Source organism: Prinia subflava, assembly GCF_021018805.1.
Source record: "Prinia subflava isolate CZ2003 ecotype Zambia chromosome W unlocalized genomic scaffold, Cam_Psub_1.2 scaffold_55_NEW, whole genome shotgun sequence".
Taxonomy (NCBI): domain Eukaryota; kingdom Metazoa; phylum Chordata; class Aves; order Passeriformes; family Cisticolidae; genus Prinia; species Prinia subflava.
The window spans coordinates 160536-180582 of record NW_026960620.1 but is presented as its reverse complement, the minus strand read 5'-3'; the positions used below and the strand labels follow the sequence as shown (position 1 = coordinate 180582).

Below are 20047 nucleotides of genomic sequence, written 5' to 3'. Positions count from 1 at the left end.
TATTTGTATTACTATTTTTTTATAACCATTTTATTTTTATTAAACTTTCATAAATTTCAAAAACAAGCGATTGGCATTTATTACAGTTAGCAAGCAGAAATGAAGCCCAGAGACAAATGTGGCAGCTCACGTTGTACATCTGCTGGGACTTTTGCTGCTTGTGGGTACAGCTGTGCCACACAGCATTCTCATGGGAAGGCTCCAAGGTACCTGTACTGCTCTTGGTGCAGTCCAGCTACAGCAGCCTCCCTTTCTAGATGGGGTGATCAGCCTTCCCAGGAAATGTACCCCATGTGAACAGCAGGTATATATTTTGAAAATAAAGAAATTCCACATTTTCCTGAGCAGCCTTCCTGATACAGGCCAGAGTCCCCAAACACTGCCCAAGCCCAGCAGCCTCTCACTTACTGTTAGGGGTTAGATTTGCCTCTTTTTCACTTACAGAATTTCTTCCCATAAGTTGCTAGGAATCTTTAACGGCAGTGCTTAACCAGAACAAAGGGAGTAGTCAAAAGAGATGGCAGCACAAGGCTACACTTATTGTTTCGAGTTTCCGGGAGTTTCCCTCAGAGGGGGGAGATAACTGTGAGCTTTGAGAAAGGTAAAAGACAGAGCTGGGGGGGAGCTGTTGCTCACTCTTGCTCTCAGCATCGAGGAGGACAGTCAAGCTGCCCCTCGCTGCAGAGTTCATAGCCATCATTCTACCTCGTCCTGGGAAATCTACTGTCATCTGCTCGTGTACCCGGGAATCCTGAGCTCGCTTTCTCCGGCCCTCCCCCCACCGCCGCTGCTTTTTCGGAGTTTTGAGGTTTTTCCTGCTACTCTGTAGCCCTGCACTGCCCAGCTCTGCCGGGACACCCCTGCTGCTCCAGCTACCAGCGCAGTGCATCTGATCTCATCCACCAGCCTGGGACTTTCCACCCTTCCAGCTTGGCCTCTCAGAGTCCTGCAAGGGCACCGAGATCAAACTGCTCTGGGCTTTTGTGAAAGAAAGCCCTCAAGGTTCCTGGTTCTGTTAATTATTAATGCTGTAGTTGTTGTTTGTTTGTTGTTTTGTCATATATACCTGTAAAGAACTGTTATTCCTATCCCCATACCTCTGCCTGAAAGCCCCTTTAATTTCTTAAATTAGAATAATCTGGAGGGAGGGGATTTGAATTCTCCATCTCTAGGGAGGTCCTGCCCCCTTCCTAGCAGATACCTGTCTTTCAAACCAAGAAACTTACCTGTCTGTCACTGAGCTGCTTCGTACTGATCCAGTCAAGCCCTGAGGGTCCGTAGTCCCACTGCACTTCCTTGGCAGCTATGTAGTATTTCCAAACTCTCCCATCCAGGCTGGGTGCCGCAGCTTGCTGAGAACAAGGCTGGACTTCATAGAGTGCCCCCATCCCATCTGTCCAAGACACAAAGGTGGACATTCACTTAGCCCCTCCAACCAACCTAATGGGCAGTCCCACCTTCCCTCTGCTGTCCCAAAAGGCACATGGATGGGGCAAGTGACTCCACAGCAAGGAGTTTTGTGTCAGTGAACAGAACTTCCATCCTTAGATACTGGATGCTATGGAAGTATGGACAAAGAGTGACTAGAGTCTTCTGCTGTCCTCAGATCTATCATGCAAGTGCCTCTTACAGGGATCAGAGCTCTTAAGGCACTGCCTCATCTCAGCTTTCAGCTGTACCAAACATCAAACATCACACCATGGTACAAGTCAGCCCCACCAAAGCTGCCCCGCACATTAGTAACCAGCCCACTCCAAGTTGCACAAGACAAGGCATCACCCACTCATCTGGGGACATTTTTCATGCCCAAGGCACTGTTCCCTACCACACTGTACATCAGAAACAGAGGACACAGAGTCCAGGACATATTCCACCCTCTGTCTTACCTTGTATGTGATCATTGACCTGGCAGCTGAGCAGCCATCTCTCAGGGTTCCTGGGGATCATATCTGCTGTAACAAAAGTGGATGGGAAGAGGCTGGCCACATCTGTCCCATGGCCCCAGATTTTGAGTGTGTCTCCATGGAAGTAGGCTGTGTGAACATCAATTTCATTGCCCATCCCAAAGAGGTACCATGAAACAGAATCCCCAGCACACATCTTCAGCTCAGGGAGGTTGCCAAACACATAACCATTAATAGCTGCAAAACCAAGCAAGCAAAAATTAGAGAGCAGAAAAGGGGCCTTCAGAGCTCCTGCCAGCAGCTGACAGCACAGACACGATTGGATGGACCTAACCAGAACTCCTCCTCCTATTCTGCTTTGGAGAGCCCAGCTCCACAGCTCATTCCTAAAACAAAGGGTATAAAAGCTCACTCAAGCCAAAGATAAAACCAAAACAATACTTCCATTTTATGGAGTCGTTGCCCTGTCCCTGAGATATTATTTCCTAAGCACATGATCTCAGAGCAGATCCTGGAGCACTGACACTCCTGAGTGTCTCAGCAGACACAGTGGCCTCACAGAGGTGACACTGACTATGCATTTTGTTTCTCTCCTGAAATTCCTCATCTTCTTTGTCTACAGAGCCAGGATCTGTGCAGAATGATGCAATGTTCTCATCCAGGTACCAGCTTAGGTTCTCATCCACCACACTGAACATCAGAAAGAAATCAACATCCATATGCCAGTGTCTTTAAGAGCTACCAGTCAGCATTCCTGAGATGAAAGGAGAGGAATAAATGCAGAAAAACACTCATGCAGAAAATCATACATCAGGCAAGAGATTAAAACAGCAGTAGCAGAGTAAGTCTTGTCACAGGAGTTGGAGACATGCTTTCCCACCATCCTCACAGCTCACTACAGAGCGGCGAACTCACCCTTTTCCAATATACCCCTACCCGTACAGTTCTCTCTCCCAAGCAGCTCTGCCACTGCAGGCCTCAACTACACCACCTTCAGTCTTCTCACTCCTGCTGAAACCAGTCACCATATTTTAAATACACAAACTCGATCTTGCACAAGATTCTTGCTTTTAACATGGATTCAAGCAACTCTCTCAGATCAAGAGGCCTGCAAGCTCACCTGCCCAACCACTAAGGGATAATGACAATGCAATGACCAGAATCCAGCTAGAACCCAGGTACTGTCCTCTCTAACCAAGTTGCATTTCCCCCTGAAGCTGGGAGCTGCACACCAGAGTACCTTCACATCCTATCCTTATTCATGTTACCACAAGATCTTTACATTATGGAACTGCAGGCCTCAGCTGCTTTCTCTTAGTGTTTTTACCTGTTTTACATGTAAGTAAAGGCCAAATTAATCCAGATGCAATGTCCCTTGGTGCATCAATATGAGAGTGGTAGATCCAGGTCAAGCAGTTTGGGTCATCAACAGTTGGACTGTGATCTTCAGGGACAGTCCAAGTATAGGTGTAATTCCTTTGTGGGAAAACAGCATCATCCTTCTTCTGATCCTGGGGGGACATCAGGATACAGGGATCCTAGAACAACTGAGCAATCACAACATCCATTCAAGAAGAGCCAAGATGCCCACATATGTAACCTTATACTGAACTGAGACTCACTATCCCAAGACTGAAATAGTGTCTAATCATCACTTCCTCAAAGAGGCACTGAGGCAAAGAGCCACTGTGAGGCAACTTGCCCAGTTAAACAGGTCAGCACAGAGTCAGCAGGATTATTTCCATTCTGCCTGGTGCTGCCTTGCCTTCAATTCTGCACCGTGCTCCCATAGTCAGTCTCTCTACAATCTCTAGAGTTGATCAGTGTTTTAGAGGTTCTAAAATCGAGAAACCTGGGCCCAGGTGAGGACTCCAGTCCCATGAGCCTGCTAACTCAACACCTGGTGTGTTCACCAAACACCTAAATGAAGTTGCTTTCCAGCTGGGGCTTTATGGACAGTTCTCCTCCATGCATACTCCTAAGTTCCCAGTGAGAAAAATCTGTCTCCATGATGGCAGTAGCTCATTTACCTTCAGAGTCCTTTTTGTAGAAAATACCATGAGGATGGATTGTATACGGTCAAGTAGCAAAATTTTTTAGGTGTACTTGAGTGGTATCCCCTACTTCTGCTTGGATGACAGGCCCGAGGAACCCTGGCCAGACAGGTTTGGGGATCTCAGTGGTGTATGTGGAGTCCGTGTATTGCTTATAGACAGATTTTTTGTACGTGCTTCCCACCCCGTCTTTCCCAGACTGCAGGAATGCTGAGGCCTGGCTGTTGAATTCACAGGGAAAGGCACTATGAGTCATCATTATACACAACAGCTGGTCAATACTGCAGCACAGTGATGGTGACACTCCACTTTCTGGGGTACAGCTGAAAGCTTTGGCATTAGAGGACCCTGGGATGCTCTAAGCCACCTGTGCATGGCCACAACCTCAACTCCAGCTTTCAGCAACAGACACAAAATGCACCCTGAACTGTGCCCTGCAAAAAAGAAATGGGAAGGACAATGCTTCCCAGACAATCCCATGTGGGTGTGTCCTGGTTTGAAAGACAGGTATCTGCTAGGAAGGGGGCAGGACCTCCCTAGAGATGGAGAATTCGAATCCCCTCCCTCCAAATTATTCTAATTTAAGAAATTAAAGGGGCTTTCAGATAGAGGTATGGGGATAGGAATAACAGTTCTTTACTGGTATGTATGACAAAACAACAAACAAACAACAACTACAGCATGAATAATAAACAGAACCAGGAACCTTGAGGGCTTTCTTTCACAAAAGCCCGGGGCAGTTTGATCTCGGTGCCCTTGCAGAACTCTGAGAGGCCAAGCTGGAAGGGTGGAAAGTCCCAGGCTGGTGGATGAGATCAGATGCACTGCGCTGGTAGCTGGAGCAGCAGGGGTGTCCCGGCAGAGCTGGGCAGTGCAGGGCTACAGAGTAGCAGGAAAAACCTCAAAACTCCGAAGAAGCAGCGGCGGTGGGGGGAGGGCCGGAGAAAGAGAGCTCAGGATTCCCGGGTACACAAGCAGATGACAGTAGATTTCCCAGGATGAGGCAGAGGCAGAGTGATGGCCATGAACTCTCCCTGCAGCAAGGGGCAGCTTGACTGTCTTCCTCAGTGCTGAGAGCAAGAGTGAGCCCCCCTCCCCCAGCTCTTTTTACCTTTCCCAAAGCTCACCCCTCTGAGGGACACTCCCAGAGACTTAAAAACAATAGGTGTAGCTTTGTGCTGCCATGTCCTTCAACTACTCTCTTTGTTCTGGCTAAGTACTGTCATCAAGGTTTCTCAGAAACTTATGGGAAAAAATTCTGTAAGTGAAAAAAAAAATAAAGGCAAATCTAACCCCCAACAGGGTGTCACAGGGAGAACTTTTCTTATGCCTCCTTCAGCCTTCACTGGGCTCTTCAAATCTCACTTCAATTCGTTTGTGGCATTTCCAGGTAAATCACAAGACAGGTAGAATGGAGTCCTGAGCTCTCTGACCAAAATTTGAAGTCTGAAAGATGATTTTCTACTTAACAATTTCCAAATTTCTTCCAGAGTGGCAGACAAGTCAGGCAGGTACATATCCAGCACATAACCAGCTCCTAGAGTTAAAACCTCATACAGGTCCTAAAGTTTAACTCACGAGCATATTTGCTCTTGATGGGTAATTCTTAATAGATAAGAGATGAATCACAGTCCAGGCATTAGTGGAACCAGCCTAAATGAGAGCCAAGGTCACTCCCCTCATTTCCCCCTTCGCATTGATCACCCACAGCAATAGAGCAGCCCTGGAAGGGAGGTAAACTGTAATGCATATCTCAGAGAATGAACAGTGGAGACCCATATATTAAGCATTGGGCTCATCATTCAAAAACAGGCAGGGCTTGGCCCTGGCTATACAATCCAGAGTTCAGCCCTTTGCCAAGTCATCCCTGCAGCCATTATCAGTAAAGAGTTTAAGATAATTCACACTTTGTTATACAAATGTGCCTCTTTTTCCCCACACAGTCCATTTCTTCCCAACAAAAAAAACCTCCTTGAAATAATTTGCTACCTCTATCAATCATATCAATATCTCATCCCTTTTTAATGGCCAACAGTTTCATTTCTGCAGTCATTGTACATATAGGTCCCATTAACTAATTGTGTGCAGTGACAACATGTAGTCGTGCATTTCTGTACCCGAGCAGGTGTTTCTCTATAAGGAAGTTAAACTAGAATTTTCTATAGCCTGCTCGTTGCAATTGGCTCAGTACCAGCACAGACACAGTGATAGGGCTTTGGAAGTGCATCTCAAGGCCTAGTGTCAATCTCATTGGGCAAAGAGCCAAATAAGCCCAGCTAGACCATAGAGTATTAAAGAGCCAGTACAAGAGGTGCACGGGGCTTTTTGGGAATGCCTTAGCCAGTGTAACTGTGCTTGGTACAGTGCTCGGCTTATCTCTTTTCATTTTGTAATGTTTGTTATTTTTGCTGTTATAAAAACCTTTATTTTACAAAGCATATCCTTAGAAGCCGTCTCGCTATTTTATTAAGCCATTTCTCCGCTGGCTGGACCCTCGGAGGTATTGAGAGAAAACTCAATACATGGTGCTCTGAACTGGGACCTGATATTAAGATCTCTAGTTGGAGTTTTGCTGACAGAGCCCTCACGTCAGCTAGGCCGTTTTGCTCTTGGTTTTCGTTTTTTTAAAAGCGAGCTCGTGGTGGTTTTTTTGGTCGTGAAAATAAAACCACATTTTTTGGGTCAAAAAGGCTTAGAGGGAGCCTTTTGACTGAACCCCTATACCGATGAGAAGGGGTCATTGCCGGGACACCAATTCTGGTACGAGGTGGATTACTCTTCAGAAGAGAGAAGCTGCAGTCTAGCAGAGCTGGAGACAGAACAGCTAATCACCGAGTGACTTCAGAGAGTTGGGGACAAACCAAGAGCGCTGGGTGATCACAAGAGCCATTCTGGTGAGTGAAATGGGGACCTGGCAACCAGTAGAACAGCGAGACACCTTTTGTTATTTTAATTATAAACTGATTATTCAAGACTATAAGTTTGAGAGGAAAGAGCTTAAAAAACTTGTGAAATGGGTCTATAAAAATTTTCCGGACACTACCACAGCTGAAACATTAACCGTAGAATTTTGGGACAAAATAGGATTAAAGTTGTATAATTCAAAGAAAAAATCTGCTTTAAAATTAAGACCCATCTTTGAAACTGTGTTAGACTTTGTAACAGAAGACGGTGAAAGGCTCGGCAGTGCAAAAACACCTGAAACTGCAGAGAGAAAAACCTGGCAAAACGCTTCTAAAAGCGACCATATAAAAGGAGCCCAGAAAGTAAAATGCAAAAAGGCTCCTGCTCACCTTAGATGTGAAGATAAAAATCCATGTTCTGATCCCCCAAGTCCCAGAAAAATTTGGTTTGATACATTCCCGAGAAGCAGGCACGGGAGGGTTCAAAGCCCCCCCTCCCCGCGCCCTCCTTAGTCCCCCGGAGTGGGACCCATGCCAGCACTGGCCATGCGGGGTAGGGTTCCATTCCAAACGCCCTCCCCACCCCCTCAGTCTCCTGGTACGAGACACGGGCGATCCTGGTCCGTTAATTTTGAGCGTGGGAGTTTTGAACAAAGCCCTGAAAGCGCGGGCTCAGAGAACAAAGAAACACATGGCACTCTCCATATCTCTGAGGCAGAGGCTGAAGCTGCACGTGGGCGGGCTCGGTACAGCCCAACCCGGCGGCACGCCCAGTCCGATGTGTCACTCAACTCCTCCCACTCCAGCACGGGAAGCTCCCCCTCCATGGGCAGTCCCAAGTCTCAGGCACCGCCCCGGGTTGCCACCCACAGCCTGGACAGACACGCCCTGGCTGTGAGGAGCGTGAGAACCGGATGTGACATCCCGGAACTAGCCCCCCCCAAGATGGCGGCGCCCATGCCGGAGGAATGTAAACAAACTCCGATGATAAATCAGAAGGTTTCCCACACGTCCTGCAGCTTCTCTGATGATTTGGAGGATTCATCAGTCAGCATAGATCCCTGGCACAGATTAAGGAAGGAAGCAGCACGAGATGGGGAGTGGGAAATCCTTTCAAAACTTAAAGTCTTTCCAGTCCGATATAATAGAGCAGGGTTAAATCCCCAGTGAGAACAAATAAGTTTCTCTGAAATAAAAGAACTTTGCAAAACTGCAAAGTTATATGGAAGAGACTACCTTTTTTAGAGGTCTATTGCAAGCCACCTTTGCTGCCAATGTACTAACACCTCATGATCTAAAACAAATAATCACATCTCTCCTGTCTCCTACTGAATATTCTTTATGGGAATTGGCATGGAAGCATGCTTTAAATCAGCTTTTAAGAGACTATGCCACAAATCCAGCCACTGCAGCCTTAACACTTGAGCAGCTTGTAGGAGAAGGAGTGAATGTAGATCCACAAAGACAAGTGCAAACCCTCACAAGGCCAGTTCTAAATGATATCAAAGAAATGGCCAAGACAGCATTGTTACAAGTACCTGATGGCAATAAGCCTGACTTAGATTTTTCTGAAGTAAAGCAAGGTCCTGATGAACCCTATATCAAGTTCCTAGATTGTTTTAAATTAGCTCTGGGCAAGCAAGTAGCTTTAGAGTGGGCACGAGAAGAACTATTAAAATGCTTAGCGATTTCTAATGCAAATGCAAGCTGCAAAAAAATACTACGTGCTCTTCCCCAAGACCCGGAGCCAACAATAGCCCAGCTAGTTGAAGCATGTAACCGCTTAAATACCCCTGAACATGCAGCAGCACTACAAGCTGAAGTTCTAGCCAATGCTATCACCACAGCACAAGAAAACACCCTAAAACAACAAGAAAAGGTTGCAGAGCTTCAAGCACAGACTCTTGCAGAAGCCTTTGCTGCATTTAAAGGAGTTGTAGATAATCAGCAGAGTCAAAAGGGGGTTTGCCACTTTTGTGGGAGAAAAAGACACTTCAGAAACAGTTGCCCACGGCTTCAGAGGAAGCCACCCTTAAAACACTGTAATTGTAAGAATCATTTGCAAAATGCTAACAGTTCTCGTCCAGCACAGGATTTCAAATGGCAGAGTTCGGGAAACGGGCAGAGGAGCGCGAGACAGTGGAGCGCTCAGACACAAGAAACCCTGTACAGCATGCCAGAAAACACCTCAGACCGCCAGGTCCACAGCTGCAGCAACTCATATCCGAGTTACCAGCCACAATGCCCCCAGGTACCCGATTGGAGCTGTGCACAGCCTACCCAGTAATGCTAACAAACTGTATTCACCATACAATTTCTACAGGACAGTTAGGACCTCTACCACAATCCCGTGAATTTTTAATAATGGGAGTAGGTAAAAATAATGCTGACGGTTTTTATGTATTACCAACCGTACTGTCTGTAACATCCTCACAGGAAATCACTGTTTTAGTTATCTGTCCTGACCCCCCATGTTTCTTACCCAAAGGACTAATCATAGCGCAAGCTTTTCTCCTACCAGAATCCCTCAACAACACATCCTTCATCGCTTGTAGGAGAGAGATCAGCCGCGGGTGGCCATATCTCAACTGCACCCTCAAGCACCTCGGGAAGACCATCACCCTTACAGGTCTGATTGACACGGGCGCAGATGTTTCGCTGATTTCATGAGACCTCTGGCCGCAAGACTGGATCATTGTACCTACGCTGGATCAGCTGGCAGGTATTGGAGGTTACTGTGACAGCTTTCGCAGCTTGCACCCAGTGACATTTGAGGGCCCCGAGGGTCGCATTGCAACCACAAAACCATTCATTGTAAGAGCAGATATAGTGCTGTGGGGAAGAGACATCCTGTCACAATGGGGTCTGAGGATAGAGACAAATTTCTAAAATGGGCTGTAGATGAAAAGGACACTTTAAAACTAACATGGACTTCTGACACACCTATCTGGGAAAACCAATGGCCTTTGCCAGCAAACTTACAGTTCTAGAACAGTTAGTACAAGAACAATTAGAAAAAGGACACCTAGTCCCAACTACTAGTCCATGGAACACCCCCGTTTTTGTAATCAGAAAGCCAAACAGTGAAAAATGGAGGTTGTTACACGATCTTCAAAAGACTAATGAAATTATTGTTGAAATGGGGTCGTTGCAACCAGGTTTACCATCACCTGTTATGATCCTTAAGGACTGGACTTTAACTGTTATTAATTTAAAAGGCTGGTTTTTTAGTATTCGTTTGCATCCTGATGACGCACAACAGTTTGCTTTCTCCGTTCCATCTATCAATCAACAAGCTCCGTTAAAGAGATATCATTGGGAGGTCTTGCCACAAGGAATGCGCAACTCTCCCAGCATACGTCAATGGTTTGTTGCAAAAATACTCTCTCCAGTTCATGGACATCCACATTCCCTCATACTGCACTACATGGATGACATTTTGATAGCAGCTGAAGAAGAAACATCAGATCATGTCATCTCGGCAGTGCAGAAAGCAGGATTTACTATAGTCCAAGAAAAAACACAACAACTCCCTCCATGGAGGTATTTAGGTTACAGAATTAGAGAACAGACCATTACACCACAAAGACTCCAGCTACTTTGCAATCCAAAAACTCTTAATGAGATGCAGCAACTCATAGGAACTATCAACTGGATCAGACCTCTGTTAGGTATCACAAATCGAGACTTAAACCCTTTATTTGATTTATTAAAAGGAGACACAGCATTAAACTCCGCACGAGAACTCACCAAAGAAGCTCAGAATGCTTTAGAAAAAGTGTTTGAGGCCATTCAGTCGCGTCAAGCACACCGTTATAATCCTAACCTCTCTTTTTTATTTGCAGTTTTAGGAGAAAGCCCCCAACTTCATGGATTAATGTTCCAATGGGATTTGGCAAGGAAAGACCACCTGGTAATACTAGAATGGGTCTTTTTGTCCCGACAGATGAGTAAAACCATAACAACATGCCCTGAAATTATGTCTCAACTCATAATGAAAGCCCAATCTCGAATGTTTTCTCTTTCAGGCAAAGATTTTTCAGAAATATTTTTGCCAGTCAAATCCATATACTTGGAATGGTTGATTTAAAACTCAGAAGTCTTGCAAATTGCGCTTGCAGACTTTGCAGGAAAAATTTCAAGTCACTACCCAAAGCACAAACTGTTACATCCCCCTGGGGAAATGGTTTCTTCTCCCTCAGGGACCCCTGGAACTCCTGTCATGTAGTCTGACCCTTCCTTCCCCTTCTGACCCCATTGGCTGTGTGCCAGCTTGCCCCTCCCTCAGAAATCCTGAGAAAAGACCCCTGTCCCCCGGGATCTCTCTCTCTCCTGGGACACCAACCTGGAATAAAGCAGCAGAAAGGGTGAGAGCCTCTTTTGAATCCTTATCCTGTCTTTCTTGATATAATCCTCCTAGGCCTGAGAAGGGCTGAGCTAGCTGAGACCCTTGAGGGGAATAAGGAGAGGAAATATCAATTGGCGCCCAAGTGGGTTTAAATATAGAAACCCATGCGGAGCTGGAGACCTTTCAGGGTCTTATAAGCTTTTTGGGAAGTTCAATTACCCTAGCCACTTTGGCCACATGTTGTTGCTATAGGTGGGTAGGGATAAGCTCGTAGCTTGTGGTTGCCCAGCCACGAGTGAGCTAAAGACAGGGCCTTCAGTTGCTTCTGACTCAGCATATGATACCACGGACCAGGTAAAGACCTCCGTTTGATCGGTACCGCAAACTGGGAGGGCGTAATTTTACCTTTGCTAGTAGCAGCGGGTGGATTTTAGGACCCTGCGGCTGGGATTTTTTTTCTTTTTTTTTTCTTTCGTTTCTGATTGCCGCAGCCCGCGGGCCCGTGGAGTGGCTCCGCATATGAAGCCCTGCTTTTCGGGGAAACCCCGGCCCGGGCACGTATCCCATCGGCCAAGCAAGGCTGCGGGGACCCCCCGGTGCCACCGGGGCTGGAGAAACGGCGCGAATACGCGACCGCAGCCCCCGAGTTTTCCCCGCCTGTTCTCTCTGGTTATAGGAGACACAGGAGTTACATACAGCTGACTGTAGCAGCTGAAGGCTGGATTTTGAGCTAATAGCTTTCAATAATATCGAATCATGGGCATATAGCTATCGGCTCCTCAAAAGAGTGTATTAAAACAACTCCAGGACCTTTTAATTAACGTTAAAATTTCCAAAAGGCTGCAAAAACGATTTGTTCGTTGGTTAGAACATGAATTTACTGAAGCTGAATTGGTACAGATAGATACTGTTCCCTTTTGGGATCACGTGGGTACTGTGATCACAGATAAAGTCCAAAATAATGATCACGCCGCTTCTGTATTTATCCCAATATTTTTGCAAGCTCGTAAACATCTTTTAGAGTCAAGCAAACCCAGCCAGGAGCAAAAACTTACCCCATGTAATCCCCCCTCTGATCCACCTTTATACCTGGGTTTACCTTTGTCCCGGGATCCTTTTAACAAAGCCAGTTTCTCTCCCCATGATCTCGGCGGGGGGGCAGGGGCGGCCCGGGACTTCTGCCAGGCGGCAGAGCCCCTGGGAGTCACATTCCACGTGGCAGATAATAATGGCGGCTGCCATGTGCCCCGACCTTCCCCCCACGACCCCTTCCCCCCCCAACCCCCTCCCCCTGCCCCCGCCCCCACCCCATACCCCTGGGCCAACCCCTGCTGGCCTCTGGCAGCCCCACCCCACCCCTCCTCCCCCTGCCTCCTTCCCGGCTGTTGCGGCGGCTCAGAGGGGGCCGGCCCCTCCTCCCCCTGCCTCCTTCCCGGCTCCCCCGGCAGCAGGGAGAGGGCCGCCCCCCCCACCCTGCACGGCCACGGCGGGGGGTATGATTGCCACACGGCGGGGGGAGGGGGACAGCCTGGGTTGCCCAGCCAGCACGGAGAGAGCATGCCTTCCCTCCCCAGCACACAAGGGACTGCAAACGCAGTAACTTCAGCGTCCCCGGGCACAGGGATAGCAGCAACAGTTTCCAGACCCTTGGCACATGCAGATGAACACATTTTCTCTGTTGCTCCTGTTACATATGTAGGTAGAAGGCAAGGTTCTAGGCAATACCAGCCACTCTCTTACCAAGACAAGAAAGAACTATGCAAAGTACAACGTGAGTTTGGCAGGGACACCCCCATCTTTAAAGGGATGTTTAGAGCCACATTTGATTCTAATGAAATGGTTCCTAGTGATATTAAGGACTTATTCAGATGTCTGTTATCTCCCTCAGAGTATGATCTGTGGGACAATATGTGGAAAAGAGCTTTAAGAACACTTTTACAGGAGATTCAGCAAAACCCTAATATGGCTAAGGACACTGAAAATAATGATATTACATTTGAACATCTGTGTGGTGAAGGTGCCTGGGCTTGCCCCGAAAAACAAACCCGAGTATTATCCAAACAAATTTTACTTAGGATTAGCAATGTTGCAGAGAAAATGTTTTATCAGCTACCATCAAGGGAAGGGAAAGGAAGTTATGTCAATGTTAAACAATTTGCTACGGAGAATTTCTTACAGTTTGTTGATCGTCTGAGGACACAGGTGGAACACCAAATACCAGATCCCGTGGTGCAGGCAGAGCTGATCAAAGAGATGGCTCAAAGAAATGCTAATGAGACCTGTCGTAGAATTATCCTCACTCTACCCTTGGACCCTCCACCTACTCTGTCCCAGATGATAGAAGCTTGTTCCAGACGGGCAGAAATGTTCTGCACATCTGAAAGACATCCTGGAACAACACACCCACAGCATACAGCCCCTGCTGGACCACACCCCAGCAGGCAACAGATGCCACCAGACCAGCTGCAGCGCATCATCTGCCTCCGCTGCAAGAAACCAGGACACTTCGCCAGATCCTGCCCTCAGACCCAGAAGCAGAAGAAATTCAACAAACAAAAAAACTGAATTTACAGCGCGTGCCCGCGGTTGATACTACAACGCGCAAAGATATAAATATAGCGGGACTCACATTGGCAAAAGCTTCTCTCTTAAAGAAAAAGGGGGGGGAGGGCAGGTCACGGGGTGTGGAGGTGCAGAAAAATGTAAATGTTAAATGCTCAACTAACAAGGTTTGGCAGCCACTTGGCCGTTTTAGACTTGTAACTACCAAAGGTTTCCATTTCAGATCTACTGAGTGGATGGTTATAACAGTTGACCTGTCTAACATCTCACAGGACCTGACGGTTTACCACATGGGATTGGACAGTGAGTATTTTGTTATTGGGGACACGGCACACACACCCTTGGAAATTGAGATAGCTCCCATGACCATAAAGGGAAAAATAATAGGCCTCATGTTGTTGGCTCGTTGTATGCACCCACCCTTCTATCTGGTAGCGGGGCAAATTCTTGCCCAAGCCATACCGGTTCCAGCAGAGATCACAGCAGACGGTAAATCACCAGAGGTCTACTGGACAGAGGTGGTGGGGGAACCTAAACCCTCTATGATGTGCAACATTATTTGTGGACAAGAGCGCCTCCTAGTGGCGGGGCTGCTCGACACGGGAGCAGACATTACTCTTCTGCCACAAAGCATGTGGCCTTCGAACTGGGAATTAGAGCCGGTGGCAGGCAAACTTCAGGGCATAGGAGGAATCTCAATGGCAAGGATTTCGAAAAACGTGGTGCAAATTGAGGGACCTGAGGGAAAGGTGGCGAATGTCCGTCCTTTCGTAGCAGATTATAAGGCCCCACTGTGGGAGAGGGACACCATGTCTCAGTGGGGAGTCCAATTGGTCATTCCTAAAACACCCCAGGATTTTTGCAAGTAGCCACTGTGGAGCGCCCTACCCAGAAGTTAAAGTGGTTGGAAAACACCCCCAGATGGGTAGCACAGTGGCCTTTGAGCAAAGAAAAGCTCAAGGCGCTGGAAAAACTCGTGGAAGAGCAATTGGCTCAGGGACATATTGTGGAGACAACAAGCCCCTGGAATTTCCCGATCTTCGTGATAAAGAAACCGGGAAAGGACAAGTGGAGGTTGCTCCATGATCTACGAGAAATTAATAAAATAGTAGAAGACATGGGACCCCTCCAACCAGGGATGCCCACTCCAACAATGCTCCCCCGAGATTGGAAATTGGCTGTCTTAGACATCAAGGACTGTTTTTTCCAAATTCCATTGCACCCTGAAGATGCCCCTAGGTTTGCCTTCTCAGTTCCCACTGTCAATAGACAGGCCCCAATGAAGCGTTATCACTGGAGGGTCCTTCCCCAGGGTCTCAAATCGAGTCCTTTCATATGCCAACAATATGTAGCCTCATTACTGTCTCCAATACGCACACAGAGAAAAGAAGCCATCATCCTTCACTACATGGATGATGTGCTAGTGTGTGGCCCCAATGACTCTATACTCCAACACACGCTTGACCTAGTGGTTAAAGTTTTAACCTCTGCTGGATTTCAATTACAGGAGGACAAGGTTCAAAGGATGCCACCTTGGAAATACCTGGGCTTGCAAATCAGTGCAAGGACTGTTGTTCCACAGAGCTTAGAAATTGGTTGCAATCCAAAAACTCTAGCAGATCTCCACTCCCTGTGTGGGTCTTTGAATTGGGTAAGACCCTGGCTAGGCCTCACAAATCAAGATCTAGAACCCCTCTTCAATTTATTGAAGGGGGAGAAGGAGCTGACGTCTCCCAGGGAGCTGACCCCAGAGGCAAAGACAGCAATCGAAAAGGTACAAAAAGCCTTGTCAGAGAGACAGGCTCACCGGTGTGAGCCAAAGGTGCCTTTCCAGTTCATTGTTCTAGGAAAACTGCCACACCTGCATGGTTTGATCTTTCAATGGATCGAGGAAGAGAAAGATTCACTGTTGATAATAGAGTGGGTTTTCCTCTCCCACCAAAGATCCAAGACCATCACAGAGCCACAGGAGCTGATAGCACAGCTGATTCGGAAGGCCAGGGTAAGATTGTGTGAATTGGCAGGTTCTGACTTTGCATGCATTCACCTCCCGGTCAGACTTTCAGAGGAGGGAAAGAACTCTCCTGAGAGATTGACCAAAGAGATGTTTGAGCATTTGCTGCAGAGTAATGCCAGTCTCCAATTATCTCTGGACAGCTACAGGGGACAAATATCAGTCCATGCCCCGTCCCACAAGTTGTTCAATGAGGAATTCCACCTCATTCCTCATGAGAAAAGGAGTCGGAGACCACTCAAAGCTCTCACAGTCTTCACAGACGCATCGGGGGCTTCAAACAAGTCCGTGGTGACTTGGAGGAACCCACGGACTCAGCATTGGGAAGCTGATGTTGAGTTTGTGGAGGGATCCCCCCAAGTGGCTGAACTGGCCGCAGTGGTAAGAGCTTTTGAGAAGTTCTCAGAACCAATCAATTTGGTAACTGACTCTGCCTATGTGGCGGGAGTAGTGTCCAGAGCGGAGCAGGCTGTGCTCAAAGAAATAGAGAATGAACATCTCTTCAGGTTGCTTTCAAAGCTAATCTATTTGGTTTCTCATCGACAGCACCCGTTTTACATGATGCATGTGAGGTCACACACTGATTTGCCAGGTGAGATCGCAGAGGGGAATCGCCAGGCAGACTCCCTTGCTGCCCCAGTTGAAAAGGCACATCTCCCTGATGTCTTCCAGCAGGCAAAACTGAGTCACCAACATTACCATCAAAATGTGCCAGCCCTGATCCGACAATTCCAGCTAACACGGAGCCAGGCTCGAGCCATTGTAGGTACCTGTCCGAACTGCCAGCTCCAGGTCATGCCATCGATGGGCATGGGGGTTAACCCCAGAGGCCTGGGCAGCTGTGAGGTATGGCAAACAGACATCACACACATTCCTAGTTTTGGTCGCCTCAAATATGTTCATGTGAGCATTGACACATATTCAGGTGCAGTGTATGCCTCTGCCCACGCAGGAGAAAAATCCATACATGCCAAGCAGCACCTAGTGCAAGCCTTTGCAGTGTTGGGAATTCCAAAAACAATCAAAACTGATAACGGCCCAGGGTATGTGTCCAAGGAGTTCCTAGAATTTGTCCAGCAGTGGGGAGTGGAGCATAAAACTGGCATCCCTCACTCCCCCACAGGTCAAGCTGTGATCGAGCGTGCACACCAGACGCTCAAACAGGTTCTGGCTAGGCAGAACTCCTCGGTTTCGTGGATGACACCACAGCAGAAGCTCTGCAAAGCCATGTTCACCATCAATTTTCTGAACTGTTCATTTGAAAACATGAGTCCACCTGTGGTACGTCATTTTAATAGTGGTGATCAGTTTAAATTGTCTCAGCGTCCACCGGTTTTGATTAGGGATCCTGAAACTTGGGAAACCAGAGGTCCCTATGAGCTGGTGACCTGGGGTCGTGGCTATGCATGTGTGGCTACTCCCTCAGGCCCTCGGTGGATTCCCCAGAAGTGGGTGAAACCTTTTGTCTCCAAAAATCCAGCTCCAGCAGAAGGGGACGAGAAGCAAGTGACTGATGCTTCGAAGAGAAGACGCCGCCGGATGGAAGAGAAAGAACCTCCTTAGAGGTGGATTCCTTCTGGCAGAAACAGGAACCTTTTTAACATGTTTTAAAAAATGTTTATTTTTCCCTTCCAGAGAAAACCTACCTCCCACTCAACCCTATGATGAACCCCATCCAAGTTGTCATCTTACTAATGCTGAACAGTCTGGCAGCTGCATGGATCATCCCTCAACCACGTCAGAACGTCTGGGTAACCCTGGCACAGACACTTCAGCAAGAAAACATATGTTTGTCCACTGCAGCAGCTAAGAATCCTATGTCTACCTGTCTGGTAGGAATTCCTTTGCAGGCTGGAGAATTTCCAGCAGGCTTGGACAAATACAAGTCCAACGAAATTCCAGAGGCACACACCCCACAACCAGACAAAGATCATCAAAAGCAAGGTGTGTTCGCCATGAACCCCTTAGCAGAATGGGTGCAGGGTTTGCCCAGGGTAGCTCATGAACCCCAGGAGTTAGAACTATTGGGTTCCTCCCCTGCCACATACTGCATCCAGTTCTCTATCATCCCAATACCCCGTAACACTGACGAGTACCACCTTATAAAGCAGTTCCGGGGAGAATTTACTGCAAAGAGGTGGTGTCATAATATAAGCCACATTGCACCAGACAACCCATCTCACTCCAAACCCAGAAGCCTCCCTAGAGGATTGTTCTTGGTTTGTGGGGATCGGGCATGGGCAGGAATTCCATCCCGGCTTTTCGGAGGGCCATGTACCATAGGGCGATTGTCCGTGTTGACACCCAACCAAACTTTAATTCATGAATGGACACACAAAAACAAATCGGCTGACAAAATTCAAAAAAGGAGTGCTGACAATTTGGACCCAAATTGTAATTCAGACATTTTTCATTGGGCAAAGTCAAAAAGAGTTGCTGTATCCCTGTTTCTTCCGTGGGTAGCAGCAGCCAAAGCTCTAGGTGAATTGGGCCACCTAGAGTGCTGGGTGGTCAAGCAAGCTAATTTAACATCCATTGCCATCAGCTCCCTCCTAGAAGACGAGGAGATTACCAGACAGGCTACCATCCAGAACCGTGCTGCGATCGATTATCTTTTGCTATTGCATGGACATGAATGCCAGGAATTTGAAGGACTCTGTTGCATGAATTTGTCCTCTAAGGCTCCAAACATCCATGCTGCCCTCCGAAGCATGAACAACATGATCGGACAAGTGAAGCAAGAATCAGAAGATTGGATCAAGGAACTGTTCAAGGGCTGGGGATTCACTGGGTGGTGGACTTCTGTAGTCAAAACAATTTTGTTACTTTTTGTTATCCTTTTCCTTGTAACCATAGCATTCGGGATCCTACGCTGTTTGATTTTCAAGGCTATTAATGGCCTCATATCTTCTACCTCAGAAGTCAACCATATAGAGTTGGCAAACCTAAAGCGATCTGGTCTCCCTACCAACCATAAGTGGTGGGAAAACCCACACTCTGTGTCAAACAGAATTTGAGAATTTCTCTCTGTATCTTTTTAAACAAAAAAAGGAGGAGATGTTACATCCCCCTGGGGAAATGGTTTCTTCTCCCTCAGGGACCCCTGGAACTCCTGTCATGTAGTCTGACCCTTCCTTCCCCTTCTGACCCCATTGGCTGTGTGCCAGCTTGCCCCTCCCTCAGAAATCCTGAGAAAAGACCCCTGTCCCCCGGGATCTCTCTCTCTCCTGGGACACCAACCTGGAATAAAGCAGCAGAAAGGGTGAGAGCCTCTTTTGAATCCTTATCCTGTCTTTCTTGATATAATCCTCCTAGGCCTGAGAAGGGCTGAGCTAGCTGAGACCCTTGAGGGGAATAAGGAGAGGAAATATCAACAAACTATTGAATTCACCTTTAAAATTAATCAAAAAACCTCTAAGGAGTTACACACCCTTAGAGGCAATCACCTTTTTTACAGATGGCTCAGGGAAATCTCAAAAATCTGTAATTACCAGGCAAGATCCTAACACCAAAGAATGGGAATCGGACATTGAGAAAATAGAAGGCTCCACCCAGATAGTGGAGCTAGCAGCTGTTGTGCGTGTGTTTTCTAAGTTTATGTTTCCATTTAACTTAGTAACTGACTCTTTCTATGTTGCAGGTGTGGTAGAAAGAGCAGAGGGATCTCTGCTCAAAGAAGTTCCAAATGATCAGTTATACTGTTTACTTAAGAAACTAATCTTTCTTCTTTCATCCCGACAGCAGCCGTATTTTATCACACATATTAGATCACACACTATCCTCCCAGGTTTTATGGCAGAAGGTAATGCAGTCGCAGACCATCTAGCAATGACAATACAGAACACATTGCCTAATGTTATTGAACAAGCCCGAATAAGCCACATGTTCTTTCATCAGAACGCATCCGCACTGACAAAGATGTTTGGTATCTCACAAAACCAAGCAAAAGCAATGGTTCAGACATGTTCAGACTGTCAAAAATTAGACATCCCAGCCATAGCAACAGGAGTAAATCCCAGAGGCTTGAATAGCCTCCAACTATGGCAAACTGATGTAACACAGTATCAGTCTTTTGGCAAATTCAAACATATACATTTATCCATAGACACCTTTTCTGGAGCAATTTATGCTTCAGCACATAATGGTGAAAAGACCAGAGATACAATCAAACACTTTCTTCAAGCATTTGCTACACTAGGCATCCCACAAGAAATTAAGACAGATAATGGACCAGCATATATATCCCAGAAACTACACCAGTT

The 20047-nt window shown here is 47.0% G+C and overlaps 1 pseudogene; it reads right to left on the bottom strand.

The window, feature by feature from the left end:
• LOC134565291 (hephaestin-like) overlaps window positions 1–20047 on the bottom strand; it is a 45503-nt pseudogene that overhangs the window by 21391 nt on the left and 4065 nt on the right.